Raw genomic sequence first — 22176 nt, 5'->3', positions numbered from 1 at the left:
ATCCTAGAGAGAGGGGAAACCCATAATGTCTTATGTGGGGAACCCTTTCTGAACACAATTCTCTGTTCTGCCCCCATATTAATAAGAGGGAAGTGAAAGCTGTTGTGAGGATTTTCCACTTTGGGTGTCAAAATAACTTGGACCAGCCTTGCTTACGGGCCAACGGTACATTATGCACAGATTATATAACTATAGACCCAGTAGGTCTTTTTCAGATTGTAAATTTGCTTTTTAATAGACAACTGAGAATGCGGAAGTAATTGGGGTGGGTGGGTGCCCTTACTCCTTTTCCCACATGCTGCTGTCCTCTTACAAATAACCCCATGGCAGTTTACTCATGTAGTGTTTTTGAGGCAAAGAATAATCAGGCCAACATTCATTTATTTATTTATTTATTTATTTATTTATTTATTTATTTATTTATGGTGCTTGCTTGTTTATTTATTAATAAAAACTTACATGCTGCTTGGAACAACAACAAAAATACATACAATAAAACGAAATCCACTAAATACATTAAACAGCTACCAAAAATACCAGCCTCATAAATAATAATAATCCAGAATCAACAAAATATCAACTCATAAAACTCTCAAAGCCAGGTGAAGAAAACAGGAATTACCTTAACATATCTGCAATGATAACATTTCTTTTGCTGTAGTTAAAGGATATCCCCCTGGGGTGTTGTGAGGTATGTCCCAGGGGCCTATTCCTATAATCTTTTGGACCTGGCCCCAGATATGCCCTTTCCCCGCTTTTAAAACTAAACAACAACAACTTTGCCTAATGGTTGAATGGTCATACTACAAAGTGCAGTGCTGGTGAAACCCCAGCTAGCTACCATTTTAATTAATTCTCTCAGAGGCACTTGTTTTAGTTTTATTATGTACATAAGCAAATGTAAAGTGAGACCTCAGCTCTCTCGGAGGCTTAGTGAGGGCAGCAGGCCAGGCAGAGTGGCATCATTATTTCCTCACCACAGCCTCACTCAGGAAAGCACACACAATATCTGAATACTGTTGACTGAGAACAGAACTGGAGAAGGGAAGCTAGACTGCAGCAGCCAGAAGAATTGTTGCACGGTAGCTTCTGACCAGGGGCAGTCTATTTGAGCAGTGAGAACATGGAATTATAGCCAATTCAAGAGCCACCACCAATTTTAACCTGCTCTTGGGCAGTGCAGGTCCCGTGGCGAAAAGGAGCATAAAAGAGGGAGCTGTCTCTGAGCATAAGAATTTCTAGTTGTCACAACTGCTCACAGCCTCCTGTGTGCATTCTCTTAGGAATGCTTTCAACATTTCCGTCAGGTAGGCCACTGTCATTTGAGTATTCACAGGCAAAACTGAACACACAGCAACAGAAATTCCCTCCACCCCCATGCAGCTCCCTGAAAAGCTGGCTCTTAATTTAAAACTCATATTTCAGATTATGAAAATCCAGCTTTTGGATGCACAAAGTGGGGTTTCCCCAGCTAATTCTGCAAAATGTCAGGCCTCTTTCCAACATCTATTTAGCCTCTAGTGCAAATCTAGGATCTTTCATCTCTCTAACATCTCTCTCTTCTTCCCCCCCCCCCCTCACTCTCCCCTCTTCCTCCCGAATCCATCCTCCTCATCGGGCCATCTTCCCTTCCACCCCACCGCCCTTTCCCTCTTTGTCGCCATCCAACAAGCGGAACTCTCTTCCTAAGTGCATGGAAAGGATTGGCGGCAACTGCCTCTCTCCTTGTAATTTATGCAAATGGCCTCTATAATTAGCAGTAATTTCAAGGCACAGCTCGGTGCTTCAGACGCTCCTCAGCGAGGAAATGCCCCAACGGTAATTCTACGGCATTAACTTTATTTACTCCACCTGTGTGGTCTCGGCACTAGCTAGGCCTGTGAGCAAAGATACGATACCGGTTCTCTTCCGGAAGATGATCCTGAGCTGGGGGGCAAGCCCCTACCTGTCCCCAGGGAACCATGGCCTTGGGAAAGGGGGGGGGGGTACTGCAGGCAGATGCTCCTGATAAAAAAAGTTCCATGAGTTTCACAGTAGGGCCTCAGGGCGAAAAAATAATATTTGGGGTGGGATCTGTAGATTTACGGGATAAAGCGTCATCCTCGCTTCCCACCACCTCTGAACAATGCTTCCTGTGGAACCTACTTTTCAATCTGTAGCTATTTAATATTGATCATACTCTCAGGGATTGATCCTGTATACTCGCTATATCCCTGGCCATTCGACATGCTGGCTGGGGCTAATACAGGGTTGCTATACGTCTGGGGATTCCCGGACAGATCTGGAATACAGCAGTCGGCAGCAGTGTCCGGGCGAAAATCAGTTTTAGGAAATGTCCAGGAAAATCCAGACGTATGGTAGCCCACTCATGTCGGCAGTGCCGTTTTTGCCGATTTTCCTTAAAAATGGCTCAAAAACGGCATTTTTTTTTTTTTTGCAATTTTTTTCCCCCAAAGAAGCTCAACAACTTTGGGCAGAACTAAAAAAAAAAAAAAGAGCTAAACAACTTTGGCCAAAAAACCCTCAACAATTTTCAATGTTTGAAATATGGCAACCCCAGCAGCTAGTGACTGGCCCATTGGATTTAGGAAGTATAGAAGTTTTCAAGTGACTTTTATTGAATCAAGACCATGGATAAGCATAAGAGATGTCTCGCGGATAATAATGGCATTGAAATTAATTGGGCGGGCAGGGGAAGTTTAATTCCAAAAGTAAAAAAAAAGGTGCACAAGTTCATAATTCTAGCTCTGAATTCTGAAGTTCTGACCGGTTTTGAATGGGTGCAATATTTTGTTTCAACTGCACATGTGTAATTCAAACCTCAAATGAAAGCAAGAGCCATATATATTTGCAACAACAAGGCAGTCCATTAACATGATAACAGCCGCCATCTGTGGAAGCACTAATGGCCCTCAATTAAATGGAGAATATCCTCACATTCACTGTGCAAAGCAAGAGAGAGAGACACTGGGTACACACTCCTGTTTACTCTGGATCCAGTGTTCTCCCATGGCTGGTTTGGGAAGTGGTGTACAGTGGTACCTCGGGTTAAGAACTTAATTCGTTCTGGAGGTCCGTTCTTAACCTGAAACTGTTCTTAACCTAAGGTACCACTTTAGCTAATGGGGTCTCCTGCTGCCGCTGCGCTGCCACCGCACGATTTCTGTTCTCATCTGTACTATTTCTGGGTTAGTGGAGTCTGTAACCTGAAGCGTCTATAACCTGAAGTGTCTGTAACCTGAGGTACCACTGTACGCATGTTGTAAACCTCAGTCCATATATGTCCTGTCACTTATTATGAAATACTGTACTTTGATGTGTTTTTCCTCAAATGGGCTTTGAACCAAAATGAGAAAAGAACAGCCTGTAATGCGTACACAGCCTGCGTACACAGCCACAGACTCCCATCAAGTGCAGCTGTTTTTTCAGCACCAGTTCTTAAAATCTCTGGCTGTACTCGGCTTAAAGAATGTAAATTTGCAGCCTAAAGAGTTCATCAGGTTATATCCACACCATATCTTCAAAACACTCTTATACCACTTCAACAGTTGTAGTGAATCCTGGGAACTGCCCCATGATCCTTTGGGGGATGTCATAAGGTGCTTCCATGTATAGTATGAACGTGACCTCAATCTCAGTGTGGTGCAGTTGTTCTTCAAGACCCAGGGAGATCCAGATGAGTTATGAAGCTTACTGTCTGACCATTTTGAACACAAACCTACAGCACAAGATGATTGTGAGGATAAAATGTTGTCTGTATGTGTAAGAACCACGTATGCGACTTTGAAGTATTTGGACAAAAGGTGTGGTAAAAATGTAATACATATAAATAATAATATTTTCTTGTGTGCACTTATAAGCACTGGAATGCTGCAGCCCGAAAAGACAGAATGCACTCTTTGTTAGTGGTTCTCCAATGTGAAGGACAAACCTAGCCATGGTGGGGTTTTGGTGTAGTCTTGTATCCAGCTAGGGTGCTTCTATGCAGAGGTTTATTAAGGAATCCGTGCAGCTCATGCACATCTGCTTAAATTCCACTGCAGGGGGAACCAGGAACTCTGGAATTTCAGCAGGCTGCATTCAGAATACAGTGGTACCTCGGGTTAAGTACTTAATTCGTTCTGGAGGTCCGTTCTTAACCTGAAACTGTTCTTAACCTGAAGTACCACTTTAGCTAATGGGGCCTCCCGCTGCCACCGCACCACCGGAGCACGATTTCTGTTCTCATCCTGAAGCAAAGCTCTTAACCCGAGGTACTATTTCTGGTTAGCGGAGTCTGTAACCTGAAGCGTCTGTAACCTGAAGCGTATGTAACCCAAGGTACCACTGTACTGTTTTGCAGTCCTTGTATTACTATTTTCAACCTGATCTTCATAATCACCCTCTGGAATAGGTCACTATTAGTCCCATTTTGTTGATGGTCAGCTGAATCCTGGAGTGAGTGACTTGCATAAGGCCACCCAGACAGGACCTCAGTCATTTCCAACTCTACAATTCTATTATTCCTAACCAAGGCATGACTTTTAAGTTAGAGTTTCTGATGTCTGAGTCCCAACTCTTAGGATCTGGGGAGCGGTTGAGGACAATCTCTGCTCAACACTGAATCTTTGAAGATGGGAGAGAAGCTGGTTTTGCATCATGCTCTCTAGCGGGTAGATTGTGGAAAGCTGGATATTTGGCCGGTGGAATACTGATGGGATTCGCTTTTCTGGAGGAGTCTGGAGACTATCGTTGCAACACCTTCAGCAAGCTTAATCTCAGCAGAGCAGGCTCAGTGGAACAGGGGCACAGCTTGGCAGCAGATTACCGTATTTTTTGCACCATAACACTCACTTTTTCCTCCTAGAAAGTAAGGGGAAATGTCTGTGCGTGTTATGGAGGAAATGCCTACGGGTGGCATGCCTATGGATTTTCCTTCTCTAAAAACTACGTGCGTGTTATGGTCGGGTGCGTGTTATAGAGCGAAAAATACGATACATGGCTTTGCATGCAGAGAGTCCCAGTTTCACTCCCTGTTGTGTGTAGGGAAGAGTTGTCCTGCCTGAAAAACATCAGAATACAGTGGTACCTCGGGTTACAGACACTTCAGGTTACAGACGCTTCAGGTTACAGACTCCACTAACCCAGAAATAGTACCTTGGGTTAAGAACTTTGCTTCAGGATGAGAACAGAAATTGTGTGCCGGTGGCAGGAGGCCCCATTAGCTAAAGTGGTACCTCAGGTTAAGAACAGTTTCAGGTTAAGAACGGACCTCCAGAACGAATTAAGTTATTAACCCGAGGTACCACTGTCCTGCTGCCAGTCAGTGCAGACCTGGGGTGGAGATTCCATGGCCCTCCAGAAATTGCTGGACTACAGTTCCCATCATCCTCGGCCACTGGACATACTGGCTGGAGCTGAGGGGAGCTGGATTCCAACAACATCTGGAGGATGCAGGTTCACTATCCCTGGTGTAGACAATGCTGAGCTGGTTCGTCCAATGGTTTGACTCAATATAAGGCAACTTTCTCTGTTCCTGTTGAAAGTTGGGCCCTTCAGGCAACCAAAGACCAGTTGGATGTGTGCATGTAGCTCTTGTGCTGACAGTCCAACTTCCCCAATTAAAGGAAAAACCGGTTGTACTCCGAGAAGACCTTTGGGTGTGCATCAAATGTCCATAGTTTTGGTATGTGTGATGTTCCCTCTGGCTACTGTTAAGAGGCAGACTGCTTTAGAATGTGTTTCAAGAAACCAAAAGTGTTCTTTCTTGTATGGATGCCAAAGCCCAGAGATTTCAGCATGGAGAACACACAAAGCCAACCTCAAATCTCCTCAACCTCACCGTCTTTGCAGCAAGGGGTATTGGTGGTCACCAGGTGGCGCTCTTGCCAATGCAATTAAGAGCAGTTTCACAAGTTACGCAAAAGGGCAAAACAGCGCTGTGCACACTCAGGCAATCTTGCTACACAAGGGAGACACATTTGGAATTAGGTCAAATCCAATATTTTCAGCTTCCATTGTAAAAAAAGTTTCTAGTGAACGTAATCATGGGGGCAACACCTTTGAAATGGGAAAGGGCTGACTACAAGTTGTATAACTCTTTAGCCATAATAAAGTGAAGCAGAATAACAGACACACAGTGGATGTGGATGCAAATGTAGTTAATTTGTCTATAGGATTCTGTTTTCTTGGTGCAGCATGTGTACGTGGAATCCACATCCCTGACTAAAGGCACTTTTTCCTCACTTCAGCTATTTGTGTGCAAGGGTGAATACAGTGCTGAAGGTGTAGAGATATTTAAAAAAAACAAAAACTGAAGTTCACGCAGGAAGAGAGATTTACAGTGGTACCTCGGGTTACAGACACTTCAGGTTACAGACGCTTCAGGTTACAGACTCCACTAACCTGGAAGCAGTACCTCAGGTTAAGAACTTTACCTCAGGATGAGAACAGAAATCGTGCTCCGGCGGCGTGGCGGCAACAGGACGCCCCATTAGCTAAAGTGGTACCTCAGGTTAAGAACAGATTAAGAATGGACCTCTGGAACAAATTAAGTACGTAACCAGAGGTGCCACTGTACATTAATATCTGAACCATCATTCACTTTTTATGTCACCTGTGAGCATTAAGTGCGCAACTGGTCTTCCAGTTTCCACTGTTAACCACATGTCCCTATATATTCCAGACAAAGGGGTTTGTGGCTATCATTTATTTGCTACAGGAAGCACCTTGCAAACAGAGATCACGTGACCCAGGTGGCGCGGCAGTGGCAGCATCAAAGCTTCACAGGTGGTAATTAGAATGATTTTTCAACTCGCTGATGAAAAACACCCATCATTTAAATTAAATATATAATATGGGATAATGTAAGCTTTGGGCGAGGGTCTGAAATTTGCAGCCCTATCCTTTGCATGCTTATTCAGGAGGAAATCCTGCTTGGTTCTGCGAGACTTACTTCCATGTAAGTGTACATAGGATTGCAGCCTCGGTGTATATTCTGCTGGGTTGTGTGTTTGTGTTTGTGTGTTTAAATCTAAGTTTATTGGTCTATAACAGGGTTGGGGCACTGTGATACAAATCAGCATGGCCAAAAGTCCAGGTGGTGAAAGTTATACATTCAGCAACGCTTGCCACTCCAAAGATTTGCCTGGTATAAAATATATTGACATGTCATTTCAAAATAGTAATCTGTCCCAAATTAGGAGACTGGGTATGAATTGGAATAAACAAATGCATATATATGCAACTGAAGGGACCTCAGGGCAAAACCAGGCTACCTACCGCCAGATTTCCCCCACAGATTAAATCGCAAAATTCAGATTACAGCGTGACATTGGCAGAACAAAGAAGCGAATCAAATGCTTGAGCTCAAAAATGCTCTCCTCATTCACACCTCCTTGCTGCTCACATTATATTTCATTTTAAATTTGTGTGCCACCTTTCCACTTTACCGTTCTTAGGGCAGTTTACAACAAAATATGCAGCAAAGTAACATAGTCATCCTCGAACAACTTGACCAATATTCAAATTCAAAATACAACTAAAATCCAGAATATAACTAATAATATGTGACACAATTAAAAAATGAATTTCACATGTAACATTACGAAATAATATAATATCGGCTAATGGTAAGAAAATAAAATCACCCCATCAGTTATGATAAACCTCAGGAGTACATTAGAAACAACCAAGAAAAATGGGTTATCCAGACTAGGGATGGGGGAAGAATTTCATTCAGTTTGCTTTTATAGGCAAATCTGTCAAATGCACACTTTCTAAAACAATCTGAGAACTGAAACACAGCCAGGCTTTGAAATTTGCAATCATGCAACCAACAAAAATGTTTACAAAAATGCATATATTATGAGAAGGTGTGCATAAAACGATGCATTTATTAGTGAGAATAGCATACAAAATGCCTTAGATTAAGTTTTACATCAGTCACAGCTGTGTACAAAAATATGTTTTATTAGGAGAAAATCACACTAACATGCTGGTGATTTTGTTTTTAATTGCAAATTGCTGTAAACTAAATTTAAGATTGAAAAATGAGAAACAGAGAACCAACGTTGATAGATCGTTTGATCCATAATCCATACCAAATTAGCTACACTCGGGGCCCTTTTAAATCTATGTAAAAAGATTAGTCAAACTAACTCCCATCTGGATCCAACCCAGGAGTAGCAAAATGATTTATTGGGCTAACTTCCAGCCAGGCATGCAATACTATCCTTAAAAAATAAATAAAAATGAATGCCTACACCTGAAGATGAACTCTGTGTAACCTAAAAGTTTATACTCCCAGCATTCTCCATTGTAATCTATGGCCCAATAAAGTAGCATCCATTTCTTGCTTAGCACAGCCGACAATGCCATTTAATGCACATGAATGAGCAAAGCCCTGGGTTGAGAGGAGAAGGGAAAAAACATTCCTTCACCCTGAGTTGATTCCCATGTAACCTTTTTGTGACCTCCAGCAGAGGGTCAGTTGGTTGGGTGGCTTTTTAAATGTTTATTTTGCTTCAGGGTTTTTTCTCTTTGGTCATTGCGGAATGCTGATTGCTCTCTAATCCTTTTAATGTAACCAGCCAACCTGTCTTCAATAGAAACTGCCTGAATTAATGTCACTATTTCTTTCTACTTCAGCTTCAGCCTTTCCAAGACTTATTTTGTTCAGTCCCCAACGCCTGAAATAAAGAACAAAAATCCGTATATAATTTGGTATTGTTGCTATTATTACTATTTATCATTTATCTAATTCCCATCAGTGCACGACATACAGTACCAGAAAGGTTGCTGGGTTAAGTTTATGTGTTGCGGGGGAAACAACAAAGAGTCTTGTAGTGCCTGGAAGATGAACGTATTTATTACGGCATAAGCTTTTGTGGAAACACGAAGTATAATCCTCAATTGCAGGTACATGTACACAGGAGGGGAGAATTTGTTAGTCAGTTGCAAATCAGTTACAGCGAGATGTATGCAACATAAATACAGTGGCCCTTTGCAAGAGCAGTGATAGGTGATAAATCTGTCAGCTTGGCAACATGAGTTAACGAAGGTTTGTAATGGTACATGAAACAGTAGCAGCCCATATTGCAGGGAGCAGAAATGGCATGAGGCTTGATTAGGGCAAGGTTGTAGTGAGTTGAGAGGTAGTGTCAGGAGGGGAGCTTAATAGCTCCCCCTCTCAATGGGCTGGAGCAGTCAGGAAACCATTGTCTTTATCCAGCCCTAAATGATTAGAACTGAACTTTTTTGGTGAATTGAAATTCCGGCGCTGTGGTCTAAACCACAGAGCCTAGGGCTTGCTGATCAGAAGTTCGGCGGTTCGAATCCCTGCGACGGGGTGAGCTCCCGTTGCTCGGTCCCTGCTCCTGCCAACCTAGCAGTTCAAAAGCACATCAAAGTGCAAGTAGATAAATAGGTACCACTCTGGCAGGAAGGTAAACAGTGTTTCCATGCGCTGCTCTGGTTCGCCAGAAGCGGCTTAGTCATGCTGGCCACATGACCCGGAAGCTGTCCGCAGACAAATGCCGGCTCCTTTGGCCAGTAAAGCGAGATGAGCACCACAACCCCAGAGTCGTCCGCGACTGGACCTAATGGTCAGGGGTCCCTTTACCCTTTACCTTACTTTCCTGTTAAGAGCCTCCCTTTGATGTTTGTGCAAATATAGCCACAGTAATTCAGTAGCAGTGTGCTGCTGATACACTGAAACGGTCTATTAGGAATCAGGGCTCAAAACTGGGTTTCTTTATATCCAGTCCTAATCTGTTAGCTATTGTGTTTCAGCCCCTGCTTTCGAGGCAAGGACTTGAACCAATTGATTCAAGCCACAAGACAAGAGATTTCGACTAAACATCAGGAAGGACTTTCTGGCCGTAAGAGCTGTTCAACAGTGGAACACACTTCCACAAGAAGCAGTGGACTCTCCTTCCTTGGGGATTTTTAAAAAGAGGTTGGATGGCCACCTGTCATGTATTTTAGTTGAGATTCTGGTATTGCAAGGGATTGGACTAGATGACCCTCAGGGTCCCAACTTTACAATTCTTTGATTCTGTAAGAGAGCCTTTAATCACGTGCAGAATGCAACCTCTAGGTAACTGGGTCTGCATCCAGTCCATACATATGGAGCAGAGTTGCGGAAAGCGGTTGGCTTCTAGGTACGCATTATTCTCAGTATCTCTGGTTTTTTAACCACCGTTTTCAAGAAAATGGAGCCAATCCAAGCACTCCAGTGTGAACCTCTCATTCTGTACCGCAGAACGAAAACAACAGCAACCCAACATGTCACCGCAGTTAATGAACCGAAGTTTCGAAGGAAGCAGAGGAAAGAGACCACAGCTTTCTGCCTCTAATTATCCTGTTTGTGCATCTGAAAAAAAGGGGGCTCTAGCCCACTCAAGTTGCAACAGGTAATATGTTGATGTGTATATTCCCATCTTACATATGTAATACATATCTGTTTATGTGTGTACGTACTGTCTTTTACAAAGGAGACCCATTGCCAAGGCACTTGTCCGTGACTGAAAGGGTTAAAGTCAGCAGGTAGTGGGTGGGGCTGAGAGGTGGGGTTTGGCTCTATCCTGGCTCCTTCCCTGCTGTGAGTGCTTGAACCAGTCACTCCTGGAGTGGCACTTGCATATACCTGCCTAACTTGCCTCTGACACATTCCCTCTCAGTGCTCTACCGGGACTGCCTCACTTCACTGGATTCTGGATTTTGCTTTGGAGACGGCAACACAGTTTGCCTGACAAGCCAATGTGGAAAGACCTGCTGGAGGATCGCTGCTCCTACCAGTCACTCTAAACAAGTATGTAACTAAACTTTTTTTTTATTCTCTCTCTGTCTCTTCTTTCTCTGTGTGTGTTTTGTTTTGGAAGACAGCTCTTCCCAGGCAGATGCTAAAGTCACAGGTGAGCCAGGGGTGCCATAAAGTGACCCAAAACTTGGGTCTATCTTCTACCGATAATGACAGGTGGATAAAATTGTAAAGAAATGTTCTCTAACCACCAACACTTACCCCATAAAAAGGTAAAGGTAAAGGACCCCTGGATGGTTAAGGCTGGGAGACATAATTCATTGAAGCATTGTAATAAGATCTGCCACATACTTAAACGTCCAACTTGGTGGTCCATATCCTGTCATTTAATTCTGTACTAAGGAAGCCCTCCTGCTAGCACTGCTCTGATTTATGCAAACCCTTGAAACCATTTTTTAAAGCAGTTTATAATTTAGTTAGCTGTACTTTTTGTTTAGTGAGGCATTCAAAGCAATGTAGCTGAGCTTGCGACCCTGTGCGCACTTAGGGAAAAGTCCAGTTGAACTCAGGGAAAACATATTTCCAAGTAAGCATGCAAAACATCAAGTTGCAAAAATACCTTTTTAAAATAATGGACCGAAAGACTGATGAAAAGCTGGTTTAGCACAATTACACAACTTTAGGAAATGAATAAAATACAATCACATTTTTGTCACATTTCAAAATGAGATATATTTTTTTAAAAAAGCATGCCAGTTTAAAGAAATTATAAGGGGGGTATGTGTGTGTATCTATATGAATACAACCAATGCAGATGAAAACAAGGATATATAAATGATATAGGAAGCTGGTTTTTATGTTAAAAAATCATCATTTTATAGAAAGTTAGATTTCTCACACTTCAAACCCAGAAAAGGTCTGGGTGGTATGTCTCATTTGTGTTGGTTTGATCTGGATATCAAAAGATGCAGCTCTCGTATTTTGAAATTAATCCCATTAAGAAGTATCTTTAATGTGGAAAAACAGGATCAACCCAACTAGGTGTCTCCTGAAGAAACAAAACAAAAACCATAGCCTTGAAAGAGAATGATCACATTTCAAAATTAATTCTCTCATTATATTGTGGGGTAGTGGAATGTATATCTGCAAAGACATTAGGAAGTCAGTCCAAGATGAGCACAGCCTCTCCCCCCCCCCCGCCCCTGCCCAGAAGTGCATTTTAAATACTTTGCAAAAATATTATAAATGAAAGGACTGAATGCAGTCTTATTGAGAGTGGCTTCTTTCCTTGCAATCAGGAGTCAACATTTAAAATTAGATAGGAATTTGGGTTTTTACTGAAGTCTTGATTTAAGTCCATGGCATGGTTCAATCGTTTCAAGATGTTTCATAGGAAGCAACTTATAAATGGAATTAAGTGATAGATGATAGATAGATAGATAGATAGATAGATAGATAGATAGATAGATAGATAGATAGATATGTCATGGTTTACCCCAGCCTTGCACCACCCATATATTGTCGCCTACAACTTGCATGGCGTTTTCTGCTGCTGCCCTGATCATAAACACATTTCTTTGGGAACAAGCACCAGTTTGTTGCACCAATGGGTTAATAAAATCTTAAAGTAAAAACAATAAAATGGGCATTGGTAACCATGTACATCCACAGCCATCTGTCCCCCGGCTATAATTTAAAAAGAAGATGAAAGGGTGCTGACTCTGGAACGGTTTGCCACTATCGCCTTCATCTACCATTCTCTGAGTAGTCATGTAGGCTGTTTGTGTGCTGGGCTTCAGGGCCCTAGACTTCGGCCTTGAGGTCCAGCAAGTGTGCTGGCTGGTGCTGATGAGAGTGGTAATCCAAAACATCTGAAGGGCACCTGGTCAGTAAAGGCCGGTTTACCTTACAAGAATCTCCGGGCCTCTTTACACACTACATTTTTAGTTATATGTATTAAAGGGTATACCAAAAAATGTGAACATGACATATTTCTGAAAACACGTGTCTCATACAGGTACATTCAGAGTGTGGGGATTGGCTGCAGTGCTCTGTTGAGTATGAGCATAGAGGCAAACCTGGGTTGCCTATTGTGTCCTCTGCGAAAAGCTGGGCACCAAATGCCTTGTCTTGAGCACAGCAGTGTATGCATAGAGTTTTACTGATCCCACAATTCCCAATGTACCTAACTTGTGGCAGCTCCATGCTTTTCTTGTGGGACCTCGTCACTGTAGAGAAGAAGACTTGCAGGTGAGAATTGGGAGAGAGATGAGAAACACAAAGGTGTATCCTACCATTGAGGGTTTGGTCTCAGGGGCCAGCCCAACTCAGTCATAGATCTTGTGTTGTCAGTGATGGCTGGATCAAAGTGGTTCCAGCAGTCTGTTGACTGAATGCCTTCGCGTTGCCCATGAACCAAATTAGGCACAGTTAACTTTTGCTCGTTCTTACTCCTGTGTTCGTGCGCAGCTCTCATTTATCTCAACGATGCTGGCACTGGAGAACCTTTTTCCAGTGAACTGTATCCCATAGCTCATACCAGATCTGTCTGTGTTCCACCCTGCTGCCCTTAATGGAGAACATCATCTGCCGCCTGAAGCACTCACATCACTCTGACTCGTGTTAGGGCCGCCTGCGTGAACAAGGGAACCAGGACTGCTGTGTTGTAACCAGAGAGTTGTTTCAATTTTTAGGTTACGAAAGAATGCCTGTAAAATACGTTTTGTGCTTCATGAACATGACCAATGCGCATCTGCAATTCTCTAGTCAGCTATTTCTGGGGAGGTGAGACTGGCTATGGCTACCTAATTCCTGGATACCTGACTGGTAGCCGCAAGCACAGTATTGCTCCCATGTGATAGGGGAAGACATAACTCCCGAGTTAGATTTGTCGGATGTATCTTGGATGATGGCCTACCCCTTTTTGTTTTTCTCCTCTCCCTCTCTTTTTAATTTACTCCAGTTCTCACACACAGAACCAATACATGTGCTAGTTTTGTCCTACTTACACAGAGGTAAATATCCATGCATGGGAAACCATTTGTAATAAGCTTTAATAAGAATTAATAAATCACAGTAGGGTTCTAAGTGCATTGTTCACATCAACCCCAATAGACTGTATAACATAACCTGTAAAGGAGGCCAGAAGTGTTCGCCACTATTGCAGTTGGGGTGTGTGCGTGTCTTCACAAATGTGATGTGGGAGAAATTCAGTTTGGTTTGCCTTTCAATGAGAACCTACCTTATTTATGCTTTCTGAAATAATATGCAATCTAAAACACAGTTTTTCTTAGACATTTGCACTTCTCAGGATTTTGTAGTGCACCACATCAACCAAAAACATTTGTACAAAATAGTGTGCATTAAGGGAAAGTGTGCAAAAAAATCATATTTTTTTGCATACTTTCCCCTAATACAAACTTAATTAAAATAACATGAATATACTTTATGTTATGGCAAATTGCTTGCAAGAATGTGTCTATTTTGCAAAATGGCATACAAAAATAATTCATTAGGAGAAGTGGGCACTAAAATGCTGACAAATTTTCATGGGGACTTAAAAACCCCCACCTCAAATTGATGCAGAAATATGGTGACCTGAATTCTGAACTGGAAAAATTAGAAACGGAGAGAAACAAAAATGGCCAGATTCCTCTATCCCTTGCAAGAGGCTGAGGGAACTATGACTTGTGAAAGGCTGCCTAAGTCCCATCTGAACTAGATTGTTGGACCACACCAACTCCAAAATGTATGAATGTGTTTCTTGAGACGTATACTTATAACAAGTTTAGAGGTGCTGAGAATGTTAGCTACTCAGACTGCCCACTACACTGACGGCAAAAAGCACACCCATGTTGCCCCTGTGTGTAACAGAAAAGACCTACATTTTCCAGAAGAAGTACTATAGGAAGCAATATAATACAGAGGGACCAAATATCTATAGGTTTGTCATCTGCCAAGCTGCCATCTCGGGTCCTAACAAAATGTGGTCTTTGTGCAATGGGCTACCTTTGTGCCATGCAGAAGTAAAAAGATTTCTTTGACATAACACCCATACATTCCCACAAACGTATGTCTCCATACAGGCAAACAAGAAGCAGTATTGCAGTTGAAAGGACATATTCCAGCAAGGCAAAAACACCGAAGGCCTTCACTTAGGCAGGCCAGTGAGCAGTGAGCCTGGGGAGGCAGTCCTGACCCGAGAGCTGGATAAAGAGGCCTGTAGGTGGCTGCAGTAGGATTCATTCAGGACCAGTTCAGAGCCAAACAAACACACTGGAAACATGGAAAGCTTGGCCCATACAGTGTGTGATCCACCATGCAACTGCTTTGCTGTACGCAGAACGGAGCCTAAAACTGCTTGAGCACTGACGTAATGAATGTGGGTTCAGCTTAGGTTGTTCCCCATGATTCTATGAGGACATAGAATCATAGATTTGTAAAGTTGGAAGGGACCTTGGTAGTCCTCTAATCCAACCATCTGCAATGCAGCGACCTTAGCTAAAGCATCTATGACAGATGGCCGTCCAACCTCTGCTTATAAACCTCCAAGGAAGGAGAGCCAGCACCTTCCACAATTCGCCGTTAAAGAGCTCTTGCTGCCAGAAAGTTATTCCTGAGGTTGAGTCAAAAATCTCCTTTCTTATAACTTGAAGCCATTGCTTCGGGTCCTACTCTCTGGAGCAGGAGAAAACAAGCTACGAATCATCCTAAAAGTGGACAGCACAGATTATTTCCACAATATATTTCCACACATTTAGCAATATTTATATTTCTCATCATAATGGGGAGAATGTAGCTTGGCGACCTGTGTCCCTGCCTGCTCAGTCTGCTGCCCTGGTTGGTACTAACCAATGATAAGCAACTATCGAGACAGATACTCTCCCTTCTTAGGGGATTTTAGTTTCAAAGCGGACTTCAGCTGGGCAGCCCTTCAGATACAGGACTGGAGAGTAGGGCACATCACTAATGTATTTCAGTACAGTGGTACCTCGGGTTACAGACGCTTCAAGTTAAAAGATGCTTCAGGTTACAGACTCTGCTAACCCACAAGTAGTACCTTTGGTTAAAAACTTTACCTCAGGATGAGAACAGAAATTGTGCGGCGGCGGCAGCAGCAGAAAGCCCCATTAGCTAAAGTGCTACCTCAGGTTAAGAACAGTTTCAGGTTAAGAATGGACCTCCAGAACAAATTAAGTTCTTAACCTGAGGTACCACTGTAGTATGAAAGACTCAGTGAAAGACTCAGTGTGAAAGACTCAGTGTGCAGAGTCGTATGTTGAGTTCTGCACAGGTCCTTTCAGGGCGTATCCTCAGCGTGCTACGGTGATAATGTAACTGGTTCCAAGATGCCCATACAAACCATCGGTGCAGGTGGTGTTTTGAGCAACGTGAGAACATAAGGTGAGCCTGCTGAACCAGGCCAATAGCCCATCTAGTCCATCATCCTGTTCTCACAGTGGCCAGTCAGATGCCTGTGGAAAGCCCACAAGCAGGACATGAGTGCAACACCTGCAATTCCCAGAAACTGACATTCAGAAGCATGCTGCCTTTAACAGTGGAGGTAAAACATAGCCATTGTGGCTAGTAGCTGTTGTAGAAAAAGTAGCAGGAAATGGTTCCTGCCCAAAAAAAGCTTACAGTCTGGTGCAGGGTGACAACAGCAGAAGAAACATGGAGGTAGAGGCAAGAGTAAACAAGTAGAAGCTGTTTGCTGGATGGCGCAGGGTCACTATGCTAGCTTCCCAGGAGGTGGGCTAGTGTTGCTTACTGGGAGAGATTCCTGCATTGCAGGGGACTGGATTTGATAAGCCTTGGGGTCCCTTCCAATTCTATAATTCCATGATTCTAGATTGTGGGGTGATTGGCACATAATAATAATAATAATAATAATAATAATAATAATAATAATAATAATTTATTTATACCCCGCCCATCTGGCTGGGTCCCCCCAGCCACTCTGGGCGGCTTCCAACAAAACACTAAAATACAATAACCTAACTTTACAAAATAACTTTACAAAAGCTTGTGCATTTGCAGCACGCAGATGTAACTGCTGGGAAGCTAGCATTGCGGCTCTGCCTCACTTGTTGAGCCACTTCTGCAAACAGCATACTTTCATTAAGTTTAGCCATTTTTATCCCCCTTCCCCTAATATACCTTTTCCTCCCACAATGCCACGGCTCACAAAAAAAGCAAAACACAGCTGAGCACACACAGGCTTTGCTTCAGTTGAAGATATTACAGTTTGAAACCAGATTACATTCCCACTGAAGCTAAGGAGTCTTCCTGGTTGCTGCTAATTTTGGGTGGGATTCAACAAATTCAGATTATGCAATTGCAGGTGATTGCAGAATATTGCACGACAAACCCGCTTCCACGAAGGATTGGACTTTTTGAGATAAAGAAAGGGACAGGAAAATGCACCGGAAAGTGTGAGATAACACTTGCCTTGACACAACATCATCTGTCCTCTCCATAAACTCGTCAATAAATAGCCGATGTTGTCTAACCGCTCTGCAAACCAACATGGATGAATGTTTAGTAAGCAGGTCATCTGGAAGTGACCTAAGTGAAGGCAGTGCCTACCTTGATTTCAACATCAATAAGCCTTTTCTAGATCCAATCCATTATTATTATGGTGATGCTGGTTGTGGTGAGACATGGGGAAGTTAATGGAAAACTGTAACTACCCCTCCTGTGGGCACATGGTGAAGGGACTTGGGGTTTCTTTGTCTGGCAGAATAAAATGTGGCCATCCAATGAGCGGAAAGGAACTAGGTATATGCTGAAGCAATCACATATATAGTTTGCCACGCGGCCAGAGTAGGAGTGTGTGGGAAGGACACAAAAGCATTATCACTCAACCCATATTTCCCCAATTAAAAATGGTTGAGCAATCTAATGATCTGTGTTGGATGATCATAAGAACAGACTCTACATAGCTCAACTTTCTCTACTAGAAACCTATTCTAGTTCCCAAGACTGGTCTAAGACACTTTGGTGCAGGGCCACGTTTAGGTTTAATGAGGCCCTAAGCTACTGAAGGTAATAGGGCCCTTTCTTTAGATGTCCAGCTGTTCTTTGCCAACAACAAATTGCCGCTGTTTTTTGTGTTGAATATATGCTATATGGTAATTTATGGACCTAATAGGTCCATACACAACACAGAACACTTTTGCTGTATGTAGGTTTCATTTCTTTGTTTATTATCTTATATTTTGGAAAAGTACATCCAGTTTTTTTTCTTTACATTTTTTGGGGGGCTCCAAGAGAGTGGGGCCCTAAGCTATAGCTTGTTTAGCTTATACGTAAATCCAGCAGTGCTTTGGTGCCCGAGCTACAAAATCCAAATGGCATCAACCTTTCTCTAACACAGGGCACAGATTCTATTCCCATCAGTACCCAAACCCTGATTTGTTTTCTTTTGATGGTTGCCATGTTTTCTCTGGCTAGTCACTAATTTTGGGTGGGATGAAATCATATGCCAGCAATTTCATGTTGCACAATTATAGTTAATTGGGTTAGTCTTGCAAATGCACTTCCTCAAAAGATCAGAATGTTTGTAGTTAGGAAAGTGACAGGAAAACGCACTAGAAAGTGTAGGATAATGCTTGCTTTGATGCAACATCATCAAACCTCCCAATGAATGCTTAGTAAACAAGTCATCCGGAAGCACCCTTGGTCACCATTGTCAAATGATAGGTGCATGTTAGATGTGCTTCTGCAAATGTCTACAGGCAATTTATCTTTCAGTTAGAGACTGTGGCTCAGTTTCAAAATTCAAGCACATTTTTTCAATTAGTGTTGTGAACAGATTTAGACTGAGGTTTGTTTTAACAGACTACTAGAGCAAGACTTTCATGTACTTAATTAATTGATGAAATATACATGAAAGTTGCAAAACCACAAGTGCAGCCTTAAAGGATCCTGATGATGGGACACTTTCTCTTTTAAATATGCTACTGTAACAACTTAATGAGCAAAACCTACCACTATTTGCTTATTGTCATCCCTACTAATTAATTGAGAGTGCAAAATTTAACCTGCCATTAAGGCTTCCAGACAGTCGCACTGATCAGTTTGATTCTAGCCCTGACTGAAAAAATAAAACAAAGCCTGTTTTGTTTAATAATATATATCAGCCCCATAGAGGTTTGACAGTGGTGAGGTATCAGAGAGGCTAGGTAACAAATAATGATGAAGGAGAGCAACATAAGTTAAAAGAACTTAAATTATGTTGTTGTTGGGTATGAAGATGGGAGAGGAAGGAAGCTTAAGTAAAGGTTTTGCTTAAGAGATTGACTTTGAGGGGTAATGTGAAAGAAGGAGAGAGGTGTCACCATGCTACTCAGGGACAGGGAGCGCCCCAGAGGTCATTGGACTCTTAACTGCCATCAGCCCCAGCCAGCATGGCCACTGTTCAGGGATGATGTGAGTTGTAGTTGAGCAAATACTTGAGGTCCACAGTTCCCAAGCCCTGATATAAGTGTTCCGGGAGAAAATTCTGGGACTGAAGGGCAGGAATAGTGAATGGGCAGGGCTAGTAAAGAGAGCACATGACAGCTGAGGGTGGTAGATCTGGAGTAATGGAGCTCATGAGCAGGGATATATTGGGAATAAGGCTAGAAAGACAGGGCAGGCCATAAACACCTTTAGAGGTAAGGATATGGATTTGTGCTAAAATGCAGGAGGGGGTGGGAAGCTCGTAGCAGGGATTTGAAGAGGCCATCATGCAGGTGACGGAAGAGAAACCAGTGGCCCTTCAGACGTTGTTGGACCATCATCTCCCACTAGCTCCAGATAGCATGGACAATGGCCCAGCTGATGGGAATTGTAGTCCAACAACACCTGGTAGGCCAGAGCTTCCCCATTTCTGATATAGACAGAGAGAGGGGTGAATTGTTGGGCCAGGAGAATTCTAGGCTGAGTCAAAAACTGAAGGATTGTAAGAAGCAGCCAGGAAGAAGAAAACTGTAGTAACCAAGATGGGCATTAAGGAGGTGCCTATAAAAGGCATTAATATAAAGGAAGAGGTAGATAGTGACATTCTGTCAGTAGAAAAATAAAGAGAAGTGGAAGGCTTGGGAAGAAAGATGAGAACTTCATATTGGGTTGGACCCAGGCTAAGTTGGTTGTATTTGGTTTCCATCAAAATCCATGGGATTTGTAAAGTTTGTAAAGACAAATTGCTCCCATTGATTTTAGTGGAAATGAATGCAATTAGTGCAGGGTCCTTCCCAATGAGTGTTTCTTGTAGGGTTGGTGCTCCTCACGCATGCAACCTTCCCACCCCACCCCAGTGTCCACATAATGTCATCAAAATGCCGGTCCATATCCCTGCCCCCAATTTAATTCAGATTTATCTCATCTGGGGGAAATCCACTAAGTTAAAACAAAACAAAACACCTATGGCCAGGTACCTATTTGTACCATCTCAATAACCCATTTACGATATTAAGCCTTAATCTGGAAGCACCCTAAGTCTGGATCATTGCGATTCGTTAAGGACCATGCCTAAACCACTTACATATGTATGTGTTTCATGCCACTCCTTGTTTAAATGTGCTTTCATGCCTGCCATGTGCACAGTGTCAGCAAGCCCACCAGATGCACGTCCACCCAGGCCACGAATGTCTGGCATGCCAACACTGAATGCATATGGACTAGCGTAAGTGAGAGACGCATGCTAAGGAGATGGGAGTGGCGTGAAATGCTTACACCGGTGAATATTTTAGCTGTAAACATGTTTAATTTGAGCCTGAGGTTGTGGGGAAGGCCCGTAGCTCAGCGGTAGACTATCTGATTCGCATGCAGAAGATCCCATGTTCAGTCCTTGGCATCTCTGGGTTGGGGCTGGGAGAGAACCGTGTCTGAAATCATTGTCAGTGAGAAAAGACCGTACTGAGTACTGACCTAGATGGGCCAACAGTCTGTCTTGGTCTAAGGCAGCTTCCTGTTTTCCTATGAAAAGACATCAAGGATAAAATATCAGAAAGGAAGATGGAGGGGAGAGAGGGCGGGAGTTACACTTGGGTAGACAGACATAGCTGAGGACAAACAGGAAGCAGCAGCTGCAAGGGGTGGGATCTGGGATCAGAACCATGGTGTACAAGAAGGGTGTTAACCCTTTCCTTCCATACCGTGTTCCCAATGAAACACACACACACACACACACACACACACACACACACACAAGCTGTTACTTGCATTGAGCCTATTGGTACCAATGGAAGCTTCTCTCCCAATGGAAATAGCAACTTTGAGGGTTTCGGTGTGTCAGAACTGTGGGGAGGGAAAGGTGAAATTCCCTCCATCCTCAGCCTGATCTGGTCACCCCTAGTTACTATTTCCTTTTTTAGTAACAGACACATAAGTAAATCACATGTTTACCATTAAATATACTTTGGCTCTGTTAGACTATAAATGGTATTGCAAACCTAGTACAGCCTTCCCTGGGCTGATGCTCTCCAGATATGGTCAACTTCAACTCCCAGTAGCCCCAGCCAGATGACCAATGGCTAGGGATGCTGGGAGCTGTAGTCCATGTATGGCTTAGGACATAAGTGTCCACCAGTTGGCCCCTCAGATGTTGTTGGACTGCATCTCCCATCAGCCCCAGGCAGCACAGCCAAAGATCACGGATGATGGAAGTAGAAGACCATTAACATCTAGAGGGCCACAGGTTCCGTATCACTGGCTTGCCCTGTTATACACAAGCATGTACCTATTTAATGGGTAAAAGAAGAATACCAAGAAAGTGCAGTACAAATGTGACAGAAAGTGTGTAGATTTAAGCTATAAACGTTTACAATGGACTGTGCTTGTAAAACACCAAATAACCAAAACCAAAACATAAAACCTATTAGTCACATTAGCTATGTGACTATTTGGAACAAATAGTCTTTCTTTGCAAATATGTGTTCCTGTATGAACCTCACTTTATATTTCAGAGGTTAAACACTTGTGTCCTTCAGGTGTACCCTGAGCAACTCATTTTAAAATTTAATAGAGCTGAGCCACAATAATCATTTAAAATTGTTATTACAGTTCAATAACCCTTTTAAGATGCTGAGAAACCTCACCTGCACTCTCTCCTTTTGCACTTTAAAAAAAGTATAAACAACCAAGGATGCAAAATGATTCATGACATTTGTTGATCTTTAATTCTAGTTTAAATCCATACCTTCACCATCCCTGTCTATCAGATGCAACACATTTTGTGCTTCTATACCAATTTAATTATCATGACTTCCACCCAAGAATTCTGGGAATTGTAGTTTGGTGAAGATGATTAAAATTCTGTGTTGAGTGACCCCTAGCCTCCATTGCAAAACAACAGTCTCCAGAGTTCGTTGGGGAGAAGGATAATTGTTAATCCTGTTCCAGTCTGTGCTATCCATATGCCTTAATTAGAGATCTCAATTTCTGCTACA

The 22176-nt window shown here is 42.7% G+C and overlaps 1 protein-coding gene across 2 annotated transcripts in view; it reads left to right on the top strand.

Annotated features, from left to right (window-relative positions):
- Window positions 1-22176, top strand: part of SP6 (Sp6 transcription factor) — a 102667-nt gene that overhangs the window by 60183 nt on the left and 20308 nt on the right. The window contains exons 3-4 of one of the 2 annotated variants that reach the window (XM_083470150.1): window positions 10244-10394; window positions 10662-10792. The gene's annotated coding sequence lies outside the window, so the exon portion shown is untranslated. Of the gene's footprint in view, window positions 1-10243; window positions 10395-10602; window positions 10793-22176 lie in introns of those variants that run through there. The other variant, XM_083470149.1, reaches the window with a different exon arrangement.

This window comes from Podarcis liolepis (genome assembly GCF_965112155.1).
Source record: "Podarcis liolepis genome assembly, chromosome: 13".
NCBI classification, from domain to species: Eukaryota; Metazoa; Chordata; class Lepidosauria; order Squamata; family Lacertidae; genus Podarcis; species Podarcis liolepis.
The sequence above is the reverse complement of the archived record's forward strand: the minus strand, read 5'-3'. Positions and strand labels throughout refer to the sequence as shown.